Below are 23,754 nucleotides of genomic sequence, written 5' to 3' on the forward strand. Positions count from 1 at the left end.
TGATTTAAAAGAGAATTCCACAAAATGTCGAAGGCTTGACTATGAAACCATGAGGCATCAGCCTCCCACCTAGGGCGTGCTTGATGAGCTAGCTCCAAGCTGATGCTGCAAAAAGTCAATGACCATTTGTTCAAAGAAACTCCATAGAACAAGTATATATGTGCTTAGCGTTTCTGCAAAAGAGCCACGTTAATTCAATGAAGAGCGATATAGAATGGTTTGAATCCCACAGCGGCATCTACAGACCTGCAGAAAGTTCGATTTGGCCGAAGCATCAGCCTCTGATGCCCGAGAACGTGACGTCAAGTACCACGTGGGTTGCAGTAAATGGCCTGATGTCAAGTAGTTGATAAAGAAAAGCAGCAATCGGAAAAAGTGCCAGAAAACCCTTGAACTTGAACAGAACGGGCAGGCACTAGTTCTAATAGAAAGCGTTTGTGGGCGGGCTGCCGCTCTGAGCATGGTCTGTCCGAGGAAATGAGGCATGTCATCTGGCTGAATCTCGGCTATGTAGTAGAACAGGTGATCACAGGCAGCAGTAAGGATTTCAAAACCAGGACAAACAGCTGCCCCTGCCGCTCACTCTGAAACCGCTGGGCTCGTCCGGGATTTGAACCCGGGACCTCTCGCACCCAAAGCGAGAATCATACCCCTAGACCAACGAGCCTTGTCGATGGAAGATCTTTCGTGAGGGCGCCACAAATTCAGTGAAGCTCTCCTCAGTGACAGGACGTGAACTGGCATCAAGATACTAAAGTGTAGATGTTTGAGTGGCAGAAACTCCTTGAAGCCATCCTACAGATCAAAGGCCAAGCTCGCCAGACAAGGCCCAGTGGCCTAATGGATAAGGCATCAGCCTCCGGAGCTGGGGATTGTGGGTTCAAGTCCCACCTGGGTCGTCTTTGATGGGCTACCTTTAAGTTGGCTGTGCGAGAAATTCCGGGATGATTTGTTCAGAGCAACGCTATAGCCTTGATGACCGCAAGACCAGAATTAGCACAGAACTGACAAACTTCTGATAGCTGTGGCAGCTTTTGCGAGCACCAGACTGTCAGTGAATCAATCTGGCCCGCCTGTGCATGTGCCCTTTCAGGCTGAAATTACACAAAGCACTGTGTGCAAGAGGACGCTGGAGAACGTGACGTCAAGTACCACGTGGGTTGCAGTAAATGGCCTGGTATGAAGTGGTTGATAAAGAAAAGCAGCAATCGAAAAAAGTGCAAGAAAACCCCGGCACTCATACTAAAGGCGAGAGGGCTCGTCCGGGATTTGAACCCGGGACCTCTCGCACCCGAAGCGAGAATCATACCCCTAGACCAACGAGCCTGACCGCTGAATGCTTAGGCTACATGTGTACACTTGTAGAGTCATAGAATGCTGGCCGCTAAAAGAAAGGCGCAGGCGCTAGTTCTAATAGAATGCGTTTGTTGGCGGGCTGCCCCTCTGAGTAGGGTCTGTCCGAGGAAATGACGCTTGTCATCTGGCTGAATCTCGGCTATGTCATAGTTTAGATGAACACAGGCAGCAGTAAGGATTTCAAAACCAGGACAAACAGCTGCCCCTGCCGCTCGCTCTGAAAACGCTGGGCTCGTCCGGGATTTGAACCCGGGACCTCTCGCACCCAAAGCGAGAATCATACCCCTAGACCAACGAGCCTTGTGCACGTGCCCTTCCACGCTGATATTAAACAAAGCGCTGCGTGCTGGAGGCCCAGTGGCCTAATGGGTAAAGGCCGCATCTTACTTTTGCGCTACTATGAAGGCTCCGCGTACGAAAGCAGAGAGGATGACACACATAACAGATGGGAAAGTGTCATGAAAGATTGATTTAAAAGAGAATTCCACAAAATGTCGAAGGCTTGACTATGAAACCATGAGGCATCAGCCTCCCACCTAGGGCGTGCTTGATGAGCTAGCTCCAAGCTGATGCTGCGAAAAGTCAATGACCATTTGTTCAAAGAAACTCCATAGAACGACAAGTATATATGTGCTTAGCGTTTCTGCAAAAGAGCCACGTTAATTCAATGAAGAGCGATATAGAATGGTTTGAATCCCACAGCGGCATCTACAGACCTGCAGAAAGTTCGATTTGGCCGAAGCATCAGCCTCTGATGCCCGAGAACGTGACGTCAAGTACCACGTGGGTTGCAGTAAATGGCCTGATGTCAAGTAGTTGATAAAGAAAAGCAGCAATCGGAAAAAGTGCCAGAAAACCCTTGAACTTGAACAGAACGGGCAGGCACTAGTTCTAATAGAAAGCGTTTGTGGGCGGGCTGCCGCTCTGAGCATGGTCTGTCCGAGGAAATGAGGCTTGTCATCTGGCTGAATCTCGGCTATGTAGTAGAACAGGTGATCACAGGCAGCAGTAAGGATTTCAAAACCAGGACAAACAGCTGCCCCTGCCGCTCACTCTGAAACCGCTGGGCTCGTCCGGGATTTGAACCCGGGACCTCTCGCACCCAAAGCGAGAATCATACCCCTAGACCAACGAGCCTTGTCGATGGAAGATCTTTCGTGAGGGCGCCACAAATTCAGTGAAGCTCTCCTCAGTGACAGGACGTGACCTGGCATCAAGATACTAAAGTGTAGATGTTTGAGTGGCAGAAACTCCTTGAAGCCATGCTACAGATCAAAGGCCAAGCTCGCCAGACAAGGCCCAGTGGCCTAATGGATAAGGCATCAGCCTCCGGAGCTGGGGATTGTGGGTTCAAGTCCCACCTGGGTCGTCTTTGATGGGCTACCTTTAAGTTGGCTGTGCGAGAAATTCCGGGATGATTTGTTCAGAGCAACGCTATAGCCTTGATGACCGCAAGACCTGAATTAGCACAGAACTGACAAACTTCTGATAGCTGTGGCAGCTTTTGCGAGCACCAGACTGTCAGTGAATCAATCTGGCCCGCCTGTGCATGTGCCCTTTCAGGCTGAAATTACACAAAGCACTGTGTGCAAGAGGACGCTGGAGAACGTGACGTCAAGTACCACGTGGGTTGCAGTAAATGGCCTGGTATGAAGTGGTTGATAAAGAAAAGCAGCAATCGAAAAAAGTGCAAGAAAACCCCGGCACTCATACTAAAGGCGAGAGGGCTCGTCCGGGATTTGAACCCGGGACCTCTCGCACCCGAAGCGAGAATCATACCCCTAGACCAACGAGCCTGACCGCTGAATGCTTAGGCTACATGTGTACACTTGTAGAGTCATAGAATGCTGGCCGCTAAAAGAAAAGCGCAGGCGCTAGTTCTAATAGAATGCGTTTGTTGGCGGGCTGCCCCTCTGAGTAGGGTCTGTCCGAGGAAATGACGCTTGTCATCTGGCTGAATCTCGGCTATGTCATAGTTTAGATGAACACAGGCAGCAGTAAGGATTTCAAAACCAGGACAAACAGCTGCCCCTGCCGCTCGCTCTGAAATCGCTGGGCTCGTCCGGGATTTGAACCCGGGACCTCTCGCACCCAAAGCGAGAATCATACCCCTAGACCAACGAGCCTTGTGCACGTGCCCTTCCACGCTGATATTAAACAAAGCGCTGCGTGCTGGAGGCCCAGTGGCCTAATGGGTAAAGGCCGCATCTTACTTTTGCGCTACTATGAAGGCTCCGCGTACGAAAGCAGAGAGGATGACACACATAACAGATGGGAAAGTGTCATGAAAGATTGATTTAAAAGAGAATTCCACAAAATGTCGAAGGCTTGACTATGAAACCATGAGGCATCAGCCTCCCACCTAGGGCGTGCTTGATGAGCTAGCTCCAAGCTGATGCTGCGAAAAGTCAATGACCATTTGTTCAAAGAAACTCCATAGAACGACAAGTATATATGTGCTTAGCGTTTCTGCAAAAGAGCCACGTTAATTCAATGAAGAGCGATATAGAATGGTTTGAATCCCACAGCGGCATCTACAGACCTGCAGAAAGTTCGATTTGGCCGAAGCATCAGCCTCTGATGCCCGAGAACGTGACGTCAAGTACCACGTGGGTTGCAGTAAATGGCCTGATGTCAAGTAGTTGATAAAGAAAAGCAGCAATCGGAAAAAGTGCCAGAAAACCCTTGAACTTGAACAGAACGGGCAGGCACTAGTTCTAATAGAAAGCGTTTGTGGGCGGGCTGCCGCTCTGAGCATGGTCTGTCCGAGGAAATGAGGCTTGTCATCTGGCTGAATCTCGGCTATGTAGTAGAACAGGTGATCACAGGCAGCAGTAAGGATTTCAAAACCAGGACAAACAGCTGCCCCTGCCGCTCACTCTGAAACCGCTGGGCTCGTCCGGGATTTGAACCCGGGACCTCTCGCACCCAAAGCGAGAATCATACCCCTAGACCAACGAGCCTTGTCGATGGAAGATCTTTCGTGAGGGCGCCACAAATTCAGTGAAGCTCTCCTCAGTGACAGGACGTGACCTGGCATCAAGATACTAAAGTGTAGATGTTTGAGTGGCAGAAACTCCTTGAAGCCATGCTACAGATCAAAGGCCAAGCTCGCCAGACAAGGCCCAGTGGCCTAATGGATAAGGCATCAGCCTCCGGAGCTGGGGATTGTGGGTTCAAGTCCCACCTGGGTCGTCTTTGATGGGCTACCTTTAAGTTGGCTGTGCGAGAAATTCCGGGATGATTTGTTCAGAGCAACGCTATAGCCTTGATGACCGCAAGACCTGAATTAGCACAGAACTGACAAACTTCTGATAGCTGTGGCAGCTTTTGCGAGCACCAGACTGTCAGTGAATCAATCTGGCCCGCCTGTGCATGTGCCCTTTCAGGCTGAAATTACACAAAGCACTGTGTGCAAGAGGACGCTGGAGAACGTGACGTCAAGTACCACGTGGGTTGCAGTAAATGGCCTGGTATGAAGTGGTTGATAAAGAAAAGCAGCAATCGAAAAAAGTGCAAGAAAACCCCGGCACTCATACTAAAGGCGAGAGGGCTCGTCCGGGATTTGAACCCGGGACCTCTCGCACCCGAAGCGAGAATCATACCCCTAGACCAACGAGCCTGACCGCTGAATGCTTAGGCTACATGTGTACACTTGTAGAGTCATAGAATGCTGGCCGCTAAAAGAAAAGCGCAGGCGCTAGTTCTAATAGAATGCGTTTGTTGGCGGGCTGCCCCTCTGAGTAGGGTCTGTCCGAGGAAATGACGCTTGTCATCTGGCTGAATCTCGGCTATGTCATAGTTTAGATGAACACAGGCAGCAGTAAGGATTTCAAAACCAGGACAAACAGCTGCCCCTGCCGCTCGCTCTGAAATCGCTGGGCTCGTCCGGGATTTGAACCCGGGACCTCTCGCACCCAAAGCGAGAATCATACCCCTAGACCAACGAGCCTTGTGCACGTGCCCTTCCACGCTGATATTAAACAAAGCGCTGCGTGCTGGAGGCCCAGTGGCCTAATGGGTAAAGGCCGCATCTTACTTTTGCGCTACTATGAAGGCTCCGCGTACGAAAGCAGAGAGGATGACACACATAACAGATGGGAAAGTGTCATGAAAGATTGATTTAAAAGAGAATTCCACAAAATGTCGAAGGCTTGACTATGAAACCATGAGGCATCAGCCTCCCACCTAGGGCGTGCTTGATGAGCTAGCTCCAAGCTGATGCTGCAAAAAGTCAATGACCATTTGTTCAAAGAAACTCCATAGAACAAGTATATATGTGCTTAGCGTTTCTGCAAAAGAGCCACGTTAATTCAATGAAGAGCGATATAGAATGGTTTGAATCCCACAGCGGCATCTACAGACCTGCAGAAAGTTCGATTTGGCCGAAGCATCAGCCTCTGATGCCCGAGAACGTGACGTCAAGTACCACGTGGGTTGCAGTAAATGGCCTGATGTCAAGTAGTTGATAAAGAAAAGCAGCAATCGGAAAAAGTGCCAGAAAACCCTTGAACTTGAACAGAACGGGCAGGCACTAGTTCTAATAGAAAGCGTTTGTGGGCGGGCTGCCGCTCTGAGCATGGTCTGTCCGAGGAAATGAGGCATGTCATCTGGCTGAATCTCGGCTATGTAGTAGAACAGGTGATCACAGGCAGCAGTAAGGATTTCAAAACCAGGACAAACAGCTGCCCCTGCCGCTCACTCTGAAACCGCTGGGCTCGTCCGGGATTTGAACCCGGGACCTCTCGCACCCAAAGCGAGAATCATACCCCTAGACCAACGAGCCTTGTCGATGGAAGATCTTTCGTGAGGGCGCCACAAATTCAGTGAAGCTCTCCTCAGTGACAGGACGTGAACTGGCATCAAGATACTAAAGTGTAGATGTTTGAGTGGCAGAAACTCCTTGAAGCCATCCTACAGATCAAAGGCCAAGCTCGCCAGACAAGGCCCAGTGGCCTAATGGATAAGGCATCAGCCTCCGGAGCTGGGGATTGTGGGTTCAAGTCCCACCTGGGTCGTCTTTGATGGGCTACCTTTAAGTTGGCTGTGCGAGAAATTCCGGGATGATTTGTTCAGAGCAACGCTATAGCCTTGATGACCGCAAGACCAGAATTAGCACAGAACTGACAAACTTCTGATAGCTGTGGCAGCTTTTGCGATCACCAGACTGTCAGTGAATCAATCTGGCCCGCCTGTGCATGTGCCCTTTCAGGCTGAAATTACACAAAGCACTGTGTGCAAGAGGACGCTGGAGAACGTGACGTCAAGTACCACGTGGGTTGCAGTAAATGGCCTGGTATGAAGTGGTTGATAAAGAAAAGCAGCAATCGAAAAAAGTGCAAGAAAACCCCGGCACTCATACTAAAGGCGAGAGGGCTCGTCCGGGATTTGAACCCGGGACCTCTCGCACCCGAAGCGAGAATCATACCCCTAGACCAACGAGCCTGACCGCTGAATGCTTAGGCTACATGTGTACACTTGTAGAGTCATAGAATGCTGGCCGCTAAAAGAAAGGCGCAGGCGCTAGTTCTAATAGAATGCGTTTGTTGGCGGGCTGCCCCTCTGAGTAGGGTCTGTCCGAGGAAATGACGCTTGTCATCTGGCTGAATCTCGGCTATGTCATAGTTTAGATGAACACAGGCAGCAGTAAGGATTTCAAAACCAGGACAAACAGCTGCCCCTGCCGCTCGCTCTGAAAACGCTGGGCTCGTCCGGGATTTGAACCCGGGACCTCTCGCACCCAAAGCGAGAATCATACCCCTAGACCAACGAGCCTTGTGCACGTGCCCTTCCACGCTGATATTAAACAAAGCGCTGCGTGCTGGAGGCCCAGTGGCCTAATGGGTAAAGGCCGCATCTTACTTTTGCGCTACTATGAAGGCTCCGCGTACGAAAGCAGAGAGGATGACACACATAACAGATGGGAAAGTGTCATGAAAGATTGATTTAAAAGAGAATTCCACAAAATGTCGAAGGCTTGACTATGAAACCATGAGGCATCAGCCTCCCACCTAGGGCGTGCTTGATGAGCTAGCTCCAAGCTGATGCTGCGAAAAGTCAATGACCATTTGTTCAAAGAAACTCCATAGAACGACAAGTATATATGTGCTTAGCGTTTCTGCAAAAGAGCCACGTTAATTCAATGAAGAGCGATATAGAATGGTTTGAATCCCACAGCGGCATCTACAGACCTGCAGAAAGTTCGATTTGGCCGAAGCATCAGCCTCTGATGCCCGAGAACGTGACGTCAAGTACCACGTGGGTTGCAGTAAATGGCCTGATGTCAAGTAGTTGATAAAGAAAAGCAGCAATCGGAAAAAGTGCCAGAAAACCCTTGAACTTGAACAGAACGGGCAGGCACTAGTTCTAATAGAAAGCGTTTGTGGGCGGGCTGCCGCTCTGAGCATGGTCTGTCCGAGGAAATGAGGCTTGTCATCTGGCTGAATCTCGGCTATGTAGTAGAACAGGTGATCACAGGCAGCAGTAAGGATTTCAAAACCAGGACAAACAGCTGCCCCTGCCGCTCACTCTGAAACCGCTGGGCTCGTCCGGGATTTGAACCCGGGACCTCTCGCACCCAAAGCGAGAATCATACCCCTAGACCAACGAGCCTTGTCGATGGAAGATCTTTCGTGAGGGCGCCACAAATTCAGTGAAGCTCTCCTCAGTGACAGGACGTGACCTGGCATCAAGATACTAAAGTGTAGATGTTTGAGTGGCAGAAACTCCTTGAAGCCATGCTACAGATCAAAGGCCAAGCTCGCCAGACAAGGCCCAGTGGCCTAATGGATAAGGCATCAGCCTCCGGAGCTTGGGATTGTGGGTTCAAGTCCCACCTGGGTCGTCTTTGATGGGCTACCTTTAAGTTGGCTGTGCGAGAAATTCCGGGATGATTTGTTCAGAGCAACGCTATAGCCTTGATGACCGCAAGACCTGAATTAGCACAGAACTGACAAACTTCTGATAGCTGTGGCAGCTTTTGCGAGCACCAGACTGTCAGTGAATCAATCTGGCCCGCCTGTGCATGTGCCCTTTCAGGCTGAAATTACACAAAGCACTGTGTGCAAGAGGACGCTGGAGAACGTGACGTCAAGTACCACGTGGGTTGCAGTAAATGGCCTGGTATGAAGTGGTTGATAAAGAAAAGCAGCAATCGAAAAAAGTGCAAGAAAACCCCGGCACTCATACTAAAGGCGAGAGGGCTCGTCCGGGATTTGAACCCGGGACTACTAAAGGCGAGAGGGCTCGTCCGGGATTTGAACCCGGGACCTCTCGCACCCGAAGCGAGAATCATACCCCTAGACCAACGAGCCTGACCGCTGAATGCTTAGGCTACATGTGTACACTTGTAGAGTCATAGAATGCTGGCCGCTAAAAGAAAAGCGCAGGCGCTAGTTCTAATAGAATGCGTTTGTTGGCGGGCTGCCCCTCTGAGTAGGGTCTGTCCGAGGAAATGACGCTTGTCATCTGGCTGAATCTCGGCTATGTCATAGTTTAGATGAACACAGGCAGCAGTAAGGATTTCAAAACCAGGACAAACAGCTGCCCCTGCCGCTCGCTCTGAAATCGCTGGGCTCGTCCGGGATTTGAACCCGGGACCTCTCGCACCCAAAGCGAGAATCATACCCCTAGACCAACGAGCCTTGTGCACGTGCCCTTCCACGCTGATATTAAACAAAGCGCTGCGTGCTGGAGGCCCAGTGGCCTAATGGGTAAAGGCCGCATCTTACTTTTGCGCTACTATGAAGGCTCCGCGTACGAAAGCAGAGAGGATGACACACATAACAGATGGGAAAGTGTCATGAAAGATTGATTTAAAAGAGAATTCCACAAAATGTCGAAGGCTTGACTATGAAACCATGAGGCATCAGCCTCCCACCTAGGGCGTGCTTGATGAGCTAGCTCCAAGCTGATGCTGCAAAAAGTCAATGACCATTTGTTCAAAGAAACTCCATAGAACAAGTATATATGTGCTTAGCGTTTCTGCAAAAGAGCCACGTTAATTCAATGAAGAGCGATATAGAATGGTTTGAATCCCACAGCGGCATCTACAGACCTGCAGAAAGTTCGATTTGGCCGAAGCATCAGCCTCTGATGCCCGAGAACGTGACGTCAAGTACCACGTGGGTTGCAGTAAATGGCCTGATGTCAAGTAGTTGATAAAGAAAAGCAGCAATCGGAAAAAGTGCCAGAAAACCCTTGAACTTGAACAGAACGGGCAGGCACTAGTTCTAATAGAAAGCGTTTGTGGGCGGGCTGCCGCTCTGAGCATGGTCTGTCCGAGGAAATGAGGCATGTCATCTGGCTGAATCTCGGCTATGTAGTAGAACAGGTGATCACAGGCAGCAGTAAGGATTTCAAAACCAGGACAAACAGCTGCCCCTGCCGCTCACTCTGAAACCGCTGGGCTCGTCCGGGATTTGAACCCGGGACCTCTCGCACCCAAAGCGAGAATCATACCCCTAGACCAACGAGCCTTGTCGATGGAAGATCTTTCGTGAGGGCGCCACAAATTCAGTGAAGCTCTCCTCAGTGACAGGACGTGAACTGGCATCAAGATACTAAAGTGTAGATGTTTGAGTGGCAGAAACTCCTTGAAGCCATCCTACAGATCAAAGGCCAAGCTCGCCAGACAAGGCCCAGTGGCCTAATGGATAAGGCATCAGCCTCCGGAGCTGGGGATTGTGGGTTCAAGTCCCACCTGGGTCGTCTTTGATGGGCTACCTTTAAGTTGGCTGTGCGAGAAATTCCGGGATGATTTGTTCAGAGCAACGCTATAGCCTTGATGACCGCAAGACCAGAATTAGCACAGAACTGACAAACTTCTGATAGCTGTGGCAGCTTTTGCGATCACCAGACTGTCAGTGAATCAATCTGGCCCGCCTGTGCATGTGCCCTTTCAGGCTGAAATTACACAAAGCACTGTGTGCAAGAGGACGCTGGAGAACGTGACGTCAAGTACCACGTGGGTTGCAGTAAATGGCCTGGTATGAAGTGGTTGATAAAGAAAAGCAGCAATCGAAAAAAGTGCAAGAAAACCCCGGCACTCATACTAAAGGCGAGAGGGCTCGTCCGGGATTTGAACCCGGGACCTCTCGCACCCGAAGCGAGAATCATACCCCTAGACCAACGAGCCTGACCGCTGAATGCTTAGGCTACATGTGTACACTTGTAGAGTCATAGAATGCTGGCCGCTAAAAGAAAGGCGCAGGCGCTAGTTCTAATAGAATGCGTTTGTTGGCGGGCTGCCCCTCTGAGTAGGGTCTGTCCGAGGAAATGACGCTTGTCATCTGGCTGAATCTCGGCTATGTCATAGTTTAGATGAACACAGGCAGCAGTAAGGATTTCAAAACCAGGACAAACAGCTGCCCCTGCCGCTCGCTCTGAAAACGCTGGGCTCGTCCGGGATTTGAACCCGGGACCTCTCGCACCCAAAGCGAGAATCATACCCCTAGACCAACGAGCCTTGTGCACGTGCCCTTCCACGCTGATATTAAACAAAGCGCTGCGTGCTGGAGGCCCAGTGGCCTAATGGGTAAAGGCCGCATCTTACTTTTGCGCTACTATGAAGGCTCCGCGTATGAAAGCAGAGAGGATGACACACATAACAGATGGGAAAGTGTCATGAAAGATTGATTTAAAAGAGAATTCCACAAAATGTCGAAGGCTTGACTATGAAACCATGAGGCATCAGCCTCCCACCTAGGGCGTGCTTGATGAGCTAGCTCCAAGCTGATGCTGCGAAAAGTCAATGACCATTTGTTCAAAGAAACTCCATAGAACGACAAGTATATATGTGCTTAGCGTTTCTGCAAAAGAGCCACGTTAATTCAATGAAGAGCGATATAGAATGGTTTGAATCCCACAGCGGCATCTACAGACCTGCAGAAAGTTCGATTTGGCCGAAGCATCAGCCTCTGATGCCCGAGAACGTGACGTCAAGTACCACGTGGGTTGCAGTAAATGGCCTGATGTCAAGTAGTTGATAAAGAAAAGCAGCAATCGGAAAAAGTGCCAGAAAACCCTTGAACTTGAACAGAACGGGCAGGCACTAGTTCTAATAGAAAGCGTTTGTGGGCGGGCTGCCGCTCTGAGCATGGTCTGTCCGAGGAAATGAGGCTTGTCATCTGGCTGAATCTCGGCTATGTAGTAGAACAGGTGATCACAGGCAGCAGTAAGGATTTCAAAACCAGGACAAACAGCTGCCCCTGCCGCTCACTCTGAAACCGCTGGGCTCGTCCGGGATTTGAACCCGGGACCTCTCGCACCCAAAGCGAGAATCATACCCCTAGACCAACGAGCCTTGTCGATGGAAGATCTTTCGTGAGGGCGCCACAAATTCAGTGAAGCTCTCCTCAGTGACAGGACGTGACCTGGCATCAAGATACTAAAGTGTAGATGTTTGAGTGGCAGAAACTCCTTGAAGCCATGCTACAGATCAAAGGCCAAGCTCGCCAGACAAGGCCCAGTGGCCTAATGGATAAGGCATCAGCCTCCGGAGCTGGGGATTGTGGGTTCAAGTCCCACCTGGGTCGTCTTTGATGGGCTACCTTTAAGTTGGCTGTGCGAGAAATTCCGGGATGATTTGTTCAGAGCAACGCTATAGCCTTGATGACCGCAAGACCAGAATTAGCACAGAACTGACAAACTTCTGATAGCTGTGGCAGCTTTTGCGAGCACCAGACTGTCAGTGAATCAATCTGGCCCGCCTGTGCATGTGCCCTTTCAGGCTGAAATTACACAAAGCACTGTGTGCAAGAGGACGCTGGAGAACGTGACGTCAAGTACCACGTGGGTTGCAGTAAATGGCCTGGTATGAAGTGGTTGATAAAGAAAAGCAGCAATCGAAAAAAGTGCAAGAAAACCCTGGCACTCATACTAAAGGCGAGAGGGCTCGTCCGGGATTTGAACCCGGGACCTCTCGCACCCGAAGCGAGAATCATACCCCTAGACCAACGAGCCTGACCGCTGAATGCTTAGGCTACATGTGTACACTTGTAGAGTCATAGAATGCTGGCCGCTAAAAGAAAAGCGCAGGCGCTAGTTCTAATAGAATGCGTTTGTTGGCGGGCTGCCCCTCTGAGTAGGGTCTGTCCGAGGAAATGACGCTTGTCATCTGGCTGAATCTCGGCTATGTCATAGTTTAGATGAACACAGGCAGCAGTAAGGATTTCAAAACCAGGACAAACAGCTGCCCCTGCCGCTCGCTCTGAAATCGCTGGGCTCGTCCGGGATTTGAACCCGGGACCTCTCGCACCCAAAGCGAGAATCATACCCCTAGACCAACGAGCCTTGTGCACGTGCCCTTCCACGCTGATATTAAACAAAGCGCTGCGTGCTGGAGGCCCAGTGGCCTAATGGGTAAAGGCCGCATCTTACTTTTGCGCTACTATGAAGGCTCCGCGTACGAAAGCAGAGAGGATGACACACATAACAGATGGGAAAGTGTCATGAAAGATTGATTTAAAAGAGAATTCCACAAAATGTCGAAGGCTTGACTATGAAACCATGAGGCATCAGCCTCCCACCTAGGGCGTGCTTGATGAGCTAGCTCCAAGCTGATGCTGCGAAAAGTCAATGACCATTTGTTCAAAGAAACTCCATAGAACGACAAGTATATATGTGCTTAGCGTTTCTGCAAAAGAGCCACGTTAATTCAATGAAGAGCGATATAGAATGGTTTGAATCCCACAGCGGCATCTACAGACCTGCAGAAAGTTCGATTTGGCCGAAGCATCAGCCTCTGATGCCCGAGAACGTGACGTCAAGTACCACGTGGGTTGCAGTAAATGGCCTGATGTCAAGTAGTTGATAAAGAAAAGCAGCAATCGGAAAAAGTGCCAGAAAACCCTTGAACTTGAACAGAACGGGCAGGCACTAGTTCTAATAGAAAGCGTTTGTGGGCGGGCTGCCGCTCTGAGCATGGTCTGTCCGAGGAAATGAGGCTTGTCATCTGGCTGAATCTCGGCTATGTAGTAGAACAGGTGATCACAGGCAGCAGTAAGGATTTCAAAACCAGGACAAACAGCTGCCCCTGCCGCTCACTCTGAAACCGCTGGGCTCGTCCGGGATTTGAACCCGGGACCTCTCGCACCCAAAGCGAGAATCATACCCCTAGACCAACGAGCCTTGTCGATGGAAGATCTTTCGTGAGGGCGCCACAAATTCAGTGAAGCTCTCCTCAGTGACAGGACGTGACCTGGCATCAAGATACTAAAGTGTAGATGTTTGAGTGGCAGAAACTCCTTGAAGCCATGCTACAGATCAAAGGCCAAGCTCGCCAGACAAGGCCCAGTGGCCTAATGGATAAGGCATCAGCCTCCGGAGCTGGGGATTGTGGGTTCAAGTCCCACCTGGGTCGTCTTTGATGGGCTACCTTTAAGTTGGCTGTGCGAGAAATTCCGGGATGATTTGTTCAGAGCAACGCTATAGCCTTGATGACCGCAAGACCTGAATTAGCACAGAACTGACAAACTTCTGATAGCTGTGGCAGCTTTTGCGAGCACCAGACTGTCAGTGAATCAATCTGGCCCGCCTGTGCATGTGCCCTTTCAGGCTGAAATTACACAAAGCACTGTGTGCAAGAGGACGCTGGAGAACGTGACGTCAAGTACCACGTGGGTTGCAGTAAATGGCCTGGTATGAAGTGGTTGATAAAGAAAAGCAGCAATCGAAAAAAGTGCAAGAAAACCCCGGCACTCATACTAAAGGCGAGAGGGCTCGTCCGGGATTTGAACCCGGGACCTCTCGCACCCGAAGCGAGAATCATACCCCTAGACCAACGAGCCTGACCGCTGAATGCTTAGGCTACATGTGTACACTTGTAGAGTCATAGAATGCTGGCCGCTAAAAGAAAAGCGCAGGCGCTAGTTCTAATAGAATGCGTTTGTTGGCGGGCTGCCCCTCTGAGTAGGGTCTGTCCGAGGAAATGACGCTTGTCATCTGGCTGAATCTCGGCTATGTCATAGTTTAGATGAACACAGGCAGCAGTAAGGATTTCAAAACCAGGACAAACAGCTGCCCCTGCCGCTCGCTCTGAAATCGCTGGGCTCGTCCGGGATTTGAACCCGGGACCTCTCGCACCCAAAGCGAGAATCATACCCCTAGACCAACGAGCCTTGTGCACGTGCCCTTCCACGCTGATATTAAACAAAGCGCTGCGTGCTGGAGGCCCAGTGGCCTAATGGGTAAAGGCCGCATCTTACTTTTGCGCTACTATGAAGGCTCCGCGTACGAAAGCAGAGAGGATGACACACATAACAGATGGGAAAGTGTCATGAAAGATTGATTTAAAAGAGAATTCCACAAAATGTCGAAGGCTTGACTATGAAACCATGAGGCATCAGCCTCCCACCTAGGGCGTGCTTGATGAGCTAGCTCCAAGCTGATGCTGCAAAAAGTCAATGACCATTTGTTCAAAGAAACTCCATAGAACAAGTATATATGTGCTTAGCGTTTCTGCAAAAGAGCCACGTTAATTCAATGAAGAGCGATATAGAATGGTTTGAATCCCACAGCGGCATCTACAGACCTGCAGAAAGTTCGATTTGGCCGAAGCATCAGCCTCTGATGCCCGAGAACGTGACGTCAAGTACCACGTGGGTTGCAGTAAATGGCCTGATGTCAAGTAGTTGATAAAGAAAAGCAGCAATCGGAAAAAGTGCCAGAAAACCCTTGAACTTGAACAGAACGGGCAGGCACTAGTTCTAATAGAAAGCGTTTGTGGGCGGGCTGCCGCTCTGAGCATGGTCTGTCCGAGGAAATGAGGCATGTCATCTGGCTGAATCTCGGCTATGTAGTAGAACAGGTGATCACAGGCAGCAGTAAGGATTTCAAAACCAGGACAAACAGCTGCCCCTGCCGCTCACTCTGAAACCGCTGGGCTCGTCCGGGATTTGAACCCGGGACCTCTCGCACCCAAAGCGAGAATCATACCCCTAGACCAACGAGCCTTGTCGATGGAAGATCTTTCGTGAGGGCGCCACAAATTCAGTGAAGCTCTCCTCAGTGACAGGACGTGAACTGGCATCAAGATACTAAAGTGTAGATGTTTGAGTGGCAGAAACTCCTTGAAGCCATCCTACAGATCAAAGGCCAAGCTCGCCAGACAAGGCCCAGTGGCCTAATGGATAAGGCATCAGCCTCCGGAGCTGGGGATTGTGGGTTCAAGTCCCACCTGGGTCGTCTTTGATGGGCTACCTTTAAGTTGGCTGTGCGAGAAATTCCGGGATGATTTGTTCAGAGCAACGCTATAGCCTTGATGACCGCAAGACCAGAATTAGCACAGAACTGACAAACTTCTGATAGCTGTGGCAGCTTTTGCGATCACCAGACTGTCAGTGAATCAATCTGGCCCGCCTGTGCATGTGCCCTTTCAGGCTGAAATTACACAAAGCACTGTGTGCAAGAGGACGCTGGAGAACGTGACGTCAAGTACCACGTGGGTTGCAGTAAATGGCCTGGTATGAAGTGGTTGATAAAGAAAAGCAGCAATCGAAAAAAGTGCAAGAAAACCCCGGCACTCATACTAAAGGCGAGAGGGCTCGTCCGGGATTTGAACCCGGGACCTCTCGCACCCGAAGCGAGAATCATACCCCTAGACCAACGAGCCTGACCGCTGAATGCTTAGGCTACATGTGTACACTTGTAGAGTCATAGAATGCTGGCCGCTAAAAGAAAGGCGCAGGCGCTAGTTCTAATAGAATGCGTTTGTTGGCGGGCTGCCCCTCTGAGTAGGGTCTGTCCGAGGAAATGACGCTTGTCATCTGGCTGAATCTCGGCTATGTCATAGTTTAGATGAACACAGGCAGCAGTAAGGATTTCAAAACCAGGACAAACAGCTGCCCCTGCCGCTCGCTCTGAAAACGCTGGGCTCGTCCGGGATTTGAACCCGGGACCTCTCGCACCCAAAGCGAGAATCATACCCCTAGACCAACGAGCCTTGTGCACGTGCCCTTCCACGCTGATATTAAACAAAGCGCTGCGTGCTGGAGGCCCAGTGGCCTAATGGGTAAAGGCCGCATCTTACTTTTGCGCTACTATGAAGGCTCCGCGTACGAAAGCAGAGAGGATGACACACATAACAGATGGGAAAGTGTCATGAAAGATTGATTTAAAAGAGAATTCCACAAAATGTCGAAGGCTTGACTATGAAACCATGAGGCATCAGCCTCCCACCTAGGGCGTGCTTGATGAGCTAGCTCCAAGCTGATGCTGCGAAAAGTCAATGACCATTTGTTCAAAGAAACTCCATAGAACGACAAGTATATATGTGCTTAGCGTTTCTGCAAAAGAGCCACGTTAATTCAATGAAGAGCGATATAGAATGGTTTGAATCCCACAGCGGCATCTACAGACCTGCAGAAAGTTCGATTTGGCCGAAGCATCAGCCTCTGATGCCCGAGAACGTGACGTCAAGTACCACGTGGGTTGCAGTAAATGGCCTGATGTCAAGTAGTTGATAAAGAAAAGCAGCAATCGGAAAAAGTGCCAGAAAACCCTTGAACTTGAACAGAACGGGCAGGCACTAGTTCTAATAGAAAGCGTTTGTGGGCGGGCTGCCGCTCTGAGCATGGTCTGTCCGAGGAAATGAGGCTTGTCATCTGGCTGAATCTCGGCTATGTAGTAGAACAGGTGATCACAGGCAGCAGTAAGGATTTCAAAACCAGGACAAACAGCTGCCCCTGCCGCTCACTCTGAAACCGCTGGGCTCGTCCGGGATTTGAACCCGGGACCTCTCGCACCCAAAGCGAGAATCATACCCCTAGACCAACGAGCCTTGTCGATGGAAGATCTTTCGTGAGGGCGCCACAAATTCAGTGAAGCTCTCCTCAGTGACAGGACGTGACCTGGCATCAAGATACTAAAGTGTAGATGTTTGAGTGGCAGAAACTCCTTGAAGCCATGCTACAGATCAAAGGCCAAGCTCGCCAGACAAGGCCCAGTGGCCTAATGGATAAGGCATCAGCCTCCGGAGCTGGGGATTGTGGGTTCAAGTCCCACCTGGGTCGTCTTTGATGGGCTACCTTTAAGTTGGCTGTGCGAGAAATTCCGGGATGATTTGTTCAGAGCAACGCTATAGCCTTGATGACCGCAAGACCTGAATTAGCACAGAACTGACAAACTTCTGATAGCTGTGGCAGCTTTTGCGAGCACCAGACTGTCAGTGAATCAATCTGGCCCGCCTGTGCATGTGCCCTTTCAGGCTGAAATTACACAAAGCACTGTGTGCAAGAGGACGCTGGAGAACGTGACGTCAAGTACCACGTGGGTTGCAGTAAATGGCCTGGTATGAAGTGGTTGATAAAGAAAAGCAGCAATCGAAAAAAGTGCAAGAAAACCCCGGCACTCATACTAAAGGCGAGAGGGCTCGTCCGGGATTTGAACCCGGGACCTCTCGCACCCGAAGCGAGAATCATACCCCTAGACCAACGAGCCTGACCGCTGAATGCTTAGGCTACATGTGTACACTTGTAGAGTCATAGAATGCTGGCCGCTAAAAGAAAAGCGCAGGCGCTAGTTCTAATAGAATGCGTTTGTTGGCGGGCTGCCCCTCTGAGTAGGGTCTGTCCGAGGAAATGACGCTTGTCATCTGGCTGAATCTCGGCTATGTCATAGTTTAGATGAACACAGGCAGCAGTAAGGATTTCAAAACCAGGACAAACAGCTGCCCCTGCCGCTCGCTCTGAAATCGCTGGGCTCGTCCGGGATTTGAACCCGGGACCTCTCGCACCCAAAGCGAGAATCATACCCCTAGACCAACGAGCCTTGTGCACGTGCCCTTCCACGCTGATATTAAACAAAGCGCTGCGTGCTGGAGGCCCAGTGGCCTAATGGGTAAAGGCCGCATCTTACTTTTGCGCTACTATGAAGGCTCCGCGTACGAAAGCAGAGAGGATGACACACATAACAGATGGGAAAGTGTCATGAAAGATTGATTTAAAAGAGAATTCCACAAAATGTCGAAGGCTTGACTATGAAACCATGAGGCATCAGCCTCCCACCTAGGGCGTGCTTGATGAGCTAGCTCCAAGCTGATGCTGCAAAAAGTCAATGACCATTTGTTCAAAGAAACTCCATAGAACAAGTATATATGTGCTTAGCGTTTCTGCAAAAGAGCCACGTTAATTCAATGAAGAGCGATATAGAATGGTTTGAATCCCACAGCGGCATCTACAGACCTGCAGAAAGTTCGATTTGGCCGAAGCATCAGCCTCTGATGCCCGAGAACGTGACGTCAAGTACCACGTGGGTTGCAGTAAATGGCCTGATGTCAAGTAGTTGATAAAGAAAAGCAGCAATCGGAAAAAGTGCCAGAAAACCCTTGAACTTGAACAGAACGGGCAGGCACTAGTTCTAATAGAAAGCGTTTGTGGGCGGGCTGCCGCTCTGAGCATGGTCTGTCCGAGGAAATGAGGCATGTCATCTGGCTGAATCTCGGCTATGTAGTAGAACAGGTGATCACAGGCAGCAGTAAGGATTTCAAAACCAGGACAAACAGCTGCCCCTGCCGCTCACTCTGAAACCGCTGGGCTCGTCCGGGATTTGAACCCGGGACCTCTCGCACCCAAAGCGAGAATCATACCCCTAGACCAACGAGCCTTGTCGATGGAAGATCTTTCGTGAGGGCGCCACAAATTCAGTGAAGCTCTCCTCAGTGACAGGACGTGAACTGGCATCAAGATACTAAAGTGTAGATGTTTGAGTGGCAGAAACTCCTTGAAGCCATCCTACAGATCAAAGGCCAAGCTCGCCAGACAAGGCCCAGTGGCCTAATGGATAAGGCATCAGCCTCCGGAGCTGGGGATTGTGGGTTCAAGTCCCACCTGGGTCGTCTTTGATGGGCTACCTTTAAGTTGGCTGTGCGAGAAATTCCGGGATGATTTGTTCAGAGCAACGCTATAGCCTTGATGACCGCAAGACCAGAATTAGCACAGAACTGACAAACTTCTGATAGCTGTGGCAGCTTTTGCGATCACCAGACTGTCAGTGAATCAATCTGGCCCGCCTGTGCATGTGCCCTTTCAGGCTGAAATTACACAAAGCACTGTGTGCAAGAGGACGCTGGAGAACGTGACGTCAAGTACCACGTGGGTTGCAGTAAATGGCCTGGTATGAAGTGGTTGATAAAGAAAAGCAGCAATCGAAAAAAGTGCAAGAAAACCCCGGCACTCATACTAAAGGCGAGAGGGCTCGTCCGGGATTTGAACCCGGGACCTCTCGCACCCGAAGCGAGAATCATACCCCTAGACCAACGAGCCTGACCGCTGAATGCTTAGGCTACATGTGTACACTTGTAGAGTCATAGAATGCTGGCCGCTAAAAGAAAGGCGCAGGCGCTAGTTCTAATAGAATGCGTTTGTTGGCGGGCTGCCCCTCTGAGTAGGGTCTGTCCGAGGAAATGACGCTTGTCATCTGGCTGAATCTCGGCTATGTCATAGTTTAGATGAACACAGGCAGCAGTAAGGATTTCAAAACCAGGACAAACAGCTGCCCCTGCCGCTCGCTCTGAAAACGCTGGGCTCGTCCGGGATTTGAACCCGGGACCTCTCGCACCCAAAGCGAGAATCATACCCCTAGACCAACGAGCCTTGTGCACGTGCCCTTCCACGCTGATATTAAACAAAGCGCTGCGTGCTGGAGGCCCAGTGGCCTAATGGGTAAAGGCCGCATCTTACTTTTGCGCTACTATGAAGGCTCCGCGTATGAAAGCAGAGAGGATGACACACATAACAGATGGGAAAGTGTCATGAAAGATTGATTTAAAAGAGAATTCCACAAAATGTCGAAGGCTTGACTATGAAACCATGAGGCATCAGCCTCCCACCTAGGGCGTGCTTGATGAGCTAGCTCCAAGCTGATGCTGCGAAAAGTCAATGACCATTTGTTCAAAGAAACTCCATAGAACGACAAGTATATATGTGCTTAGCGTTTCTGCAAAAGAGCCACGTTAATTCAATGAAGAGCGATATAGAATGGTTTGAATCCCACAGCGGCATCTACAGACCTGCAGAAAGTTCGATTTGGCCGAAGCATCAGCCTCTGATGCCCGAGAACGTGACGTCAAGTACCACGTGGGTTGCAGTAAATGGCCTGATGTCAAGTAGCCTGGTAATACCAGACTCTGCTACTTCACTTTGCTTCGTAGACAGAGTCTGGAATGGCATAATAGACAAGTGTTTTCTCTCTCGCCAGGGGGCGCTTGTCTGAAGTTTAAAATCATTAGTTACCCGTAAGCCAATCAGATACGTTTAGTTATGACGTATGTTATGTGCCTGTACAGCCGCATCGAAGCACAGACATCATGCATCGAACTCAAATCTATGATTGAACTTCCACTGTAAACCTGTTGTAAACACATGATAAAACAAATGTTTATCAAACACTCTTCTTGTTCTGGCTTCAGTTTGAAAAAGAGTTGAATGTTCTCCATAACAGAGCGAATTGCATCCCGTGTCTCGTTTCCCATTTCCGCGGTCGTTTCGGTTTTTGATTTCTCTAACCTACAATGTAAAACTCGGCGCTTAGCAACTACGTCACGGCTCTCAGCCCGCCCTCTGTTCGTTGATTGGCCCGGCTGTTTCCAGACCGTTGGTAAACAGAAAGCTCTGACGCTGTCTCAGACTGAGTACAGAAGCGAAATGAAATTGAGCGGAAGTAGGAAGTCTGACGTAGTCAGGCTAGATGTCAAGTAGTTGATAAAGAAAAGCAGCAATCGGAAAAAGTGCCAGAAAACCCTTGAACTTGAACAGAACGGGCAGGCACTAGTTCTAATAGAAAGCGTTTGTGGGCGGGCTGCCGCTCTGAGCATGGTCTGTCCGAGGAAATGAGGCTTGTCATCTGGCTGAATCTCGGCTATGTAGTAGTACAGGTGATCACAGGCAGCAGTAAGGATTTCAAAACCAGGACAAACAGCTGCCCCTGCTGCTCACTCTGAAACCGCTGGGCTCGTCCGGGATTTGAACCCGGGACCGCTCGCACCCAAAGCGAGAATCATACCCCTAGACCAACGAGCCTTGTGCACGTGCCCTTCCACGCTGATATTAAACAAAGCGCTGCGTGCTGGAGGCCCAGTGGCCTAATGGGTAAAGGCCGCATCTTACTTTTGCGCTACTATGAAGGCTCCGCGTACGAAAGCAGAGAGGATGACACACATAACAGATGGGAAAGTGTCATGAAAGATTGATTTAAAAGAGAATTCCACAAAATGTCGAAGGCTTGACTATGAAACCATGAGGCATCAGCCTCCCACCTAGGGCGTGCTTGATGAGCTAGCTCCAAGCTGATGCTGCAAAAAGTCAATGACCATTTGTTCAAAGAAACTCCATAGAACGACAAGTATATATGTGCTTAGCGTTTCTGCAAAAGAGCCACGTTAATTCAATGAAGAGCGATATAGAATGGTTTGAATCCCACAGCGGCATCTACAGACCTGCTGAAAGTTCGATTTGGCCGAAGCAGCAGCCTCTGATGCCCGAGAACGTGACGTCAAGTACCACGTGGGTTGCAGTAAATGGCCTGATGTCAAGTAGCCTGGTAATACCAGACTCTGCTACTTCACTTTGCTTCGTAGACAGAGTCTGGAATGGCATAATAGACAAGTGTTTTCTCTCTCGCCAGGGGGCGCTTGTCTGAAGTTTAAAATCATTGGTTACCCGTAAGCCAATCAGATACGTTTAGTTATGACGTATGTTATGTGCCTGTACAGCCGCATCGAAGCACAGACATCATGCATCGAACTCAAATCTATGATTGAACTTCCACTGTAAACCTGTTGTAAACACATGATAAAACAAATGTTTATCAAACACTCTTCTTGTTCTGGCTTCAGTTTGAAAAAGAGTTGAATGTTCTCCATAACAGAGCGAATTGCATCCCGTGTCTCGTTTCCCATTTCCGCGGTCGTTTCGGTTTTTGATTTCTCTAACCTACAATGTAAAACTCGGCGCTTAGCAACTACGTCACGGCTCTCAGCCCGCCCTCTGTTCGTTGATTGGCCCGGCTGTTTCCAGACCGGTGGTAAACAGAAAGCTCTGACGCTGTCTCAGACTGAGTACAGAAGCGAAATGAAATTGAGCGGAAGTAGAAAGTCTGACGTAGTCAGGCTAGATGTCAAGTAGTTGATAAAGAAAAGCAGCAATCGGAAAAAGTGCCAGAAAACCCTTGAACTTGAACAGAACGGGCAGGCACTAGTTCTAATAGAAAGCGTTTGTGGGCGGGCTGCCGCTCTGAGCATGGTCTGTCCGAGGAAATGAGGCTTGTCATCTGGCTGAATCTCGGCTATGTAGTAGTACAGGTGATCACAGGCAGCAGTAAGGATTTCAAAACCAGGACAAACAGCTGCCCCTGCCGCTCACTCTGAAACCGCTGGGCTCGTCCGGGATTTGAACCCGGGACCGCTCGCACCCAAAGCGAGAATCATACCCCTACACCAACGAGCCTTGTCGATGGAAGATCTTTCGTGAGGGCGCCACAAATTCAGTGAAGCTCTCCTCAGTGACAGGACGTGACCTGGCGTCAAGATACTAAAGTGTAGATGTTTGAGTGGCAGAAACTCCTTGAAGCCATGCTACAGATCAAAGGCCAAGCTCACCAGAAAAGGCCCAGTGGCCTAATGGATAAGGCATCAGCCTCCGGAGCTGGGGATTGTGGGTTCAAGTCCCATCTGGGTCGTCTTTGATGGGCTACCTTTAAGTTGGCTGTGCGAGAAATTCCGGGATGATTTGTTCAGAGCAACGCTATAGCCTTGATGACCGCAAGACCTGAATAAGCACAGAACTGACAAACTTCTGATAGCTGTGGCAGCTTTTGTGAGCACCAGACTGTCAGTGAATCAATCAATTTCAATCAATTTCAGGCTGAAATTACACAAAGCACTGTGTGCAAGAGGATGCTGGAGAACGTGACGTCAAGTACCACGTGGGTTGCAGTAAATGGCCTGGTATGAAGTGGTTGATAAATAAAAGCAGCAATCGAAAAAAGTGCAAGAAAACCCCGGCACTCATACTAAAGGCGTGAGGGCTCGTCCAGGATTTGAACCCGGGACCTCTCGCACCCGAAGCGAGAATCATACCCCTAGACCAACGAGCCTGACCGCTGAATGCTTAGGCTACATGTGTACACTTGTAGAGTCATAGAATGCTGGCCGCTAAAAGAAAAGCGCAGGCGCTAGTTCTAATAGAATGCGTTTGTTGGCGGGCTGCCCCTCTGAGTATGGTCTGTCCGAGGAAATGACGCTTGTCATCTGGCTGAATCTCGGCTATGTCATAGTTTAGATGAACACAGGCAGCAGTAAGGATTTCAAAACCAGGACAAACAGCTGCCCCTGCCGCTCGCTCTGAAATCGCTGGGCTCGTCCGGGATTTGAACCCGGGACCTCTCGCACCCAAAGCGAGAATC

General features: G+C 50.0%; 21 non-coding genes across 21 annotated transcripts; 10 read left to right on the top strand and 11 right to left on the bottom strand.

Moving 5' to 3' along the window:
* Positions 1 to 826: 826 nt before the first annotated feature.
* Positions 827 to 899, top strand: trnar-ccg (transfer RNA arginine (anticodon CCG)). Its single transcript has one exon. It is a non-coding gene; the product is annotated as a tRNA-Arg (tRNA).
* A 355-nt stretch (positions 900 to 1,254) lies between these two features.
* Positions 1,255 to 1,326, bottom strand: trnap-cgg (transfer RNA proline (anticodon CGG)). Its single transcript has one exon. It is a non-coding gene; the product is annotated as a tRNA-Pro (tRNA).
* A 1,326-nt stretch (positions 1,327 to 2,652) lies between these two features.
* Positions 2,653 to 2,725, top strand: trnar-ccg (transfer RNA arginine (anticodon CCG)). Its single transcript has one exon. It is a non-coding gene; the product is annotated as a tRNA-Arg (tRNA).
* A 355-nt stretch (positions 2,726 to 3,080) lies between these two features.
* On the bottom strand, positions 3,081 to 3,152 carry trnap-cgg (transfer RNA proline (anticodon CGG)). Its single transcript has one exon. It is a non-coding gene; the product is annotated as a tRNA-Pro (tRNA).
* A 1,326-nt stretch (positions 3,153 to 4,478) lies between these two features.
* On the top strand, positions 4,479 to 4,551 carry trnar-ccg (transfer RNA arginine (anticodon CCG)). Its single transcript has one exon. It is a non-coding gene; the product is annotated as a tRNA-Arg (tRNA).
* Positions 4,552 to 4,906: 355 nt separating this feature from the next.
* trnap-cgg (transfer RNA proline (anticodon CGG)) lies at positions 4,907 to 4,978 on the bottom strand. Its single transcript has one exon. It is a non-coding gene; the product is annotated as a tRNA-Pro (tRNA).
* Positions 4,979 to 6,301: 1,323 nt separating this feature from the next.
* trnar-ccg (transfer RNA arginine (anticodon CCG)) lies at positions 6,302 to 6,374 on the top strand. Its single transcript has one exon. It is a non-coding gene; the product is annotated as a tRNA-Arg (tRNA).
* Positions 6,375 to 6,729: 355 nt separating this feature from the next.
* trnap-cgg (transfer RNA proline (anticodon CGG)) lies at positions 6,730 to 6,801 on the bottom strand. Its single transcript has one exon. It is a non-coding gene; the product is annotated as a tRNA-Pro (tRNA).
* Positions 6,802 to 8,597: 1,796 nt separating this feature from the next.
* Positions 8,598 to 8,669, bottom strand: trnap-cgg (transfer RNA proline (anticodon CGG)). Its single transcript has one exon. It is a non-coding gene; the product is annotated as a tRNA-Pro (tRNA).
* A 1,323-nt stretch (positions 8,670 to 9,992) lies between these two features.
* Positions 9,993 to 10,065, top strand: trnar-ccg (transfer RNA arginine (anticodon CCG)). Its single transcript has one exon. It is a non-coding gene; the product is annotated as a tRNA-Arg (tRNA).
* A 355-nt stretch (positions 10,066 to 10,420) lies between these two features.
* Positions 10,421 to 10,492, bottom strand: trnap-cgg (transfer RNA proline (anticodon CGG)). Its single transcript has one exon. It is a non-coding gene; the product is annotated as a tRNA-Pro (tRNA).
* Positions 10,493 to 11,818: 1,326 nt separating this feature from the next.
* Positions 11,819 to 11,891, top strand: trnar-ccg (transfer RNA arginine (anticodon CCG)). The gene has a single exon. It is a non-coding gene; the product is annotated as a tRNA-Arg (tRNA).
* Positions 11,892 to 12,246: 355 nt separating this feature from the next.
* Positions 12,247 to 12,318, bottom strand: trnap-cgg (transfer RNA proline (anticodon CGG)). Its single transcript has one exon. It is a non-coding gene; the product is annotated as a tRNA-Pro (tRNA).
* Positions 12,319 to 13,644: 1,326 nt separating this feature from the next.
* trnar-ccg (transfer RNA arginine (anticodon CCG)) lies at positions 13,645 to 13,717 on the top strand. The gene has a single exon. It is a non-coding gene; the product is annotated as a tRNA-Arg (tRNA).
* Positions 13,718 to 14,072: 355 nt separating this feature from the next.
* On the bottom strand, positions 14,073 to 14,144 carry trnap-cgg (transfer RNA proline (anticodon CGG)). The gene has a single exon. It is a non-coding gene; the product is annotated as a tRNA-Pro (tRNA).
* A 1,323-nt stretch (positions 14,145 to 15,467) lies between these two features.
* trnar-ccg (transfer RNA arginine (anticodon CCG)) lies at positions 15,468 to 15,540 on the top strand. The gene has a single exon. It is a non-coding gene; the product is annotated as a tRNA-Arg (tRNA).
* Positions 15,541 to 15,895: 355 nt separating this feature from the next.
* Positions 15,896 to 15,967, bottom strand: trnap-cgg (transfer RNA proline (anticodon CGG)). Its single transcript has one exon. It is a non-coding gene; the product is annotated as a tRNA-Pro (tRNA).
* Positions 15,968 to 17,293: 1,326 nt separating this feature from the next.
* trnar-ccg (transfer RNA arginine (anticodon CCG)) lies at positions 17,294 to 17,366 on the top strand. Its single transcript has one exon. It is a non-coding gene; the product is annotated as a tRNA-Arg (tRNA).
* Positions 17,367 to 17,721: 355 nt separating this feature from the next.
* trnap-cgg (transfer RNA proline (anticodon CGG)) lies at positions 17,722 to 17,793 on the bottom strand. The gene has a single exon. It is a non-coding gene; the product is annotated as a tRNA-Pro (tRNA).
* A 1,323-nt stretch (positions 17,794 to 19,116) lies between these two features.
* On the top strand, positions 19,117 to 19,189 carry trnar-ccg (transfer RNA arginine (anticodon CCG)). Its single transcript has one exon. It is a non-coding gene; the product is annotated as a tRNA-Arg (tRNA).
* A 355-nt stretch (positions 19,190 to 19,544) lies between these two features.
* Positions 19,545 to 19,616, bottom strand: trnap-cgg (transfer RNA proline (anticodon CGG)). The gene has a single exon. It is a non-coding gene; the product is annotated as a tRNA-Pro (tRNA).
* Between the last annotated feature and the right edge of the window lie 4,138 nt (positions 19,617 to 23,754).

The sequence above is a fragment of the Chanodichthys erythropterus genome, chromosome 12, assembly GCF_024489055.1.
Source record: "Chanodichthys erythropterus isolate Z2021 chromosome 12, ASM2448905v1, whole genome shotgun sequence".
NCBI lineage: Eukaryota > Metazoa > Chordata > Actinopteri > Cypriniformes > Xenocyprididae > Chanodichthys > Chanodichthys erythropterus.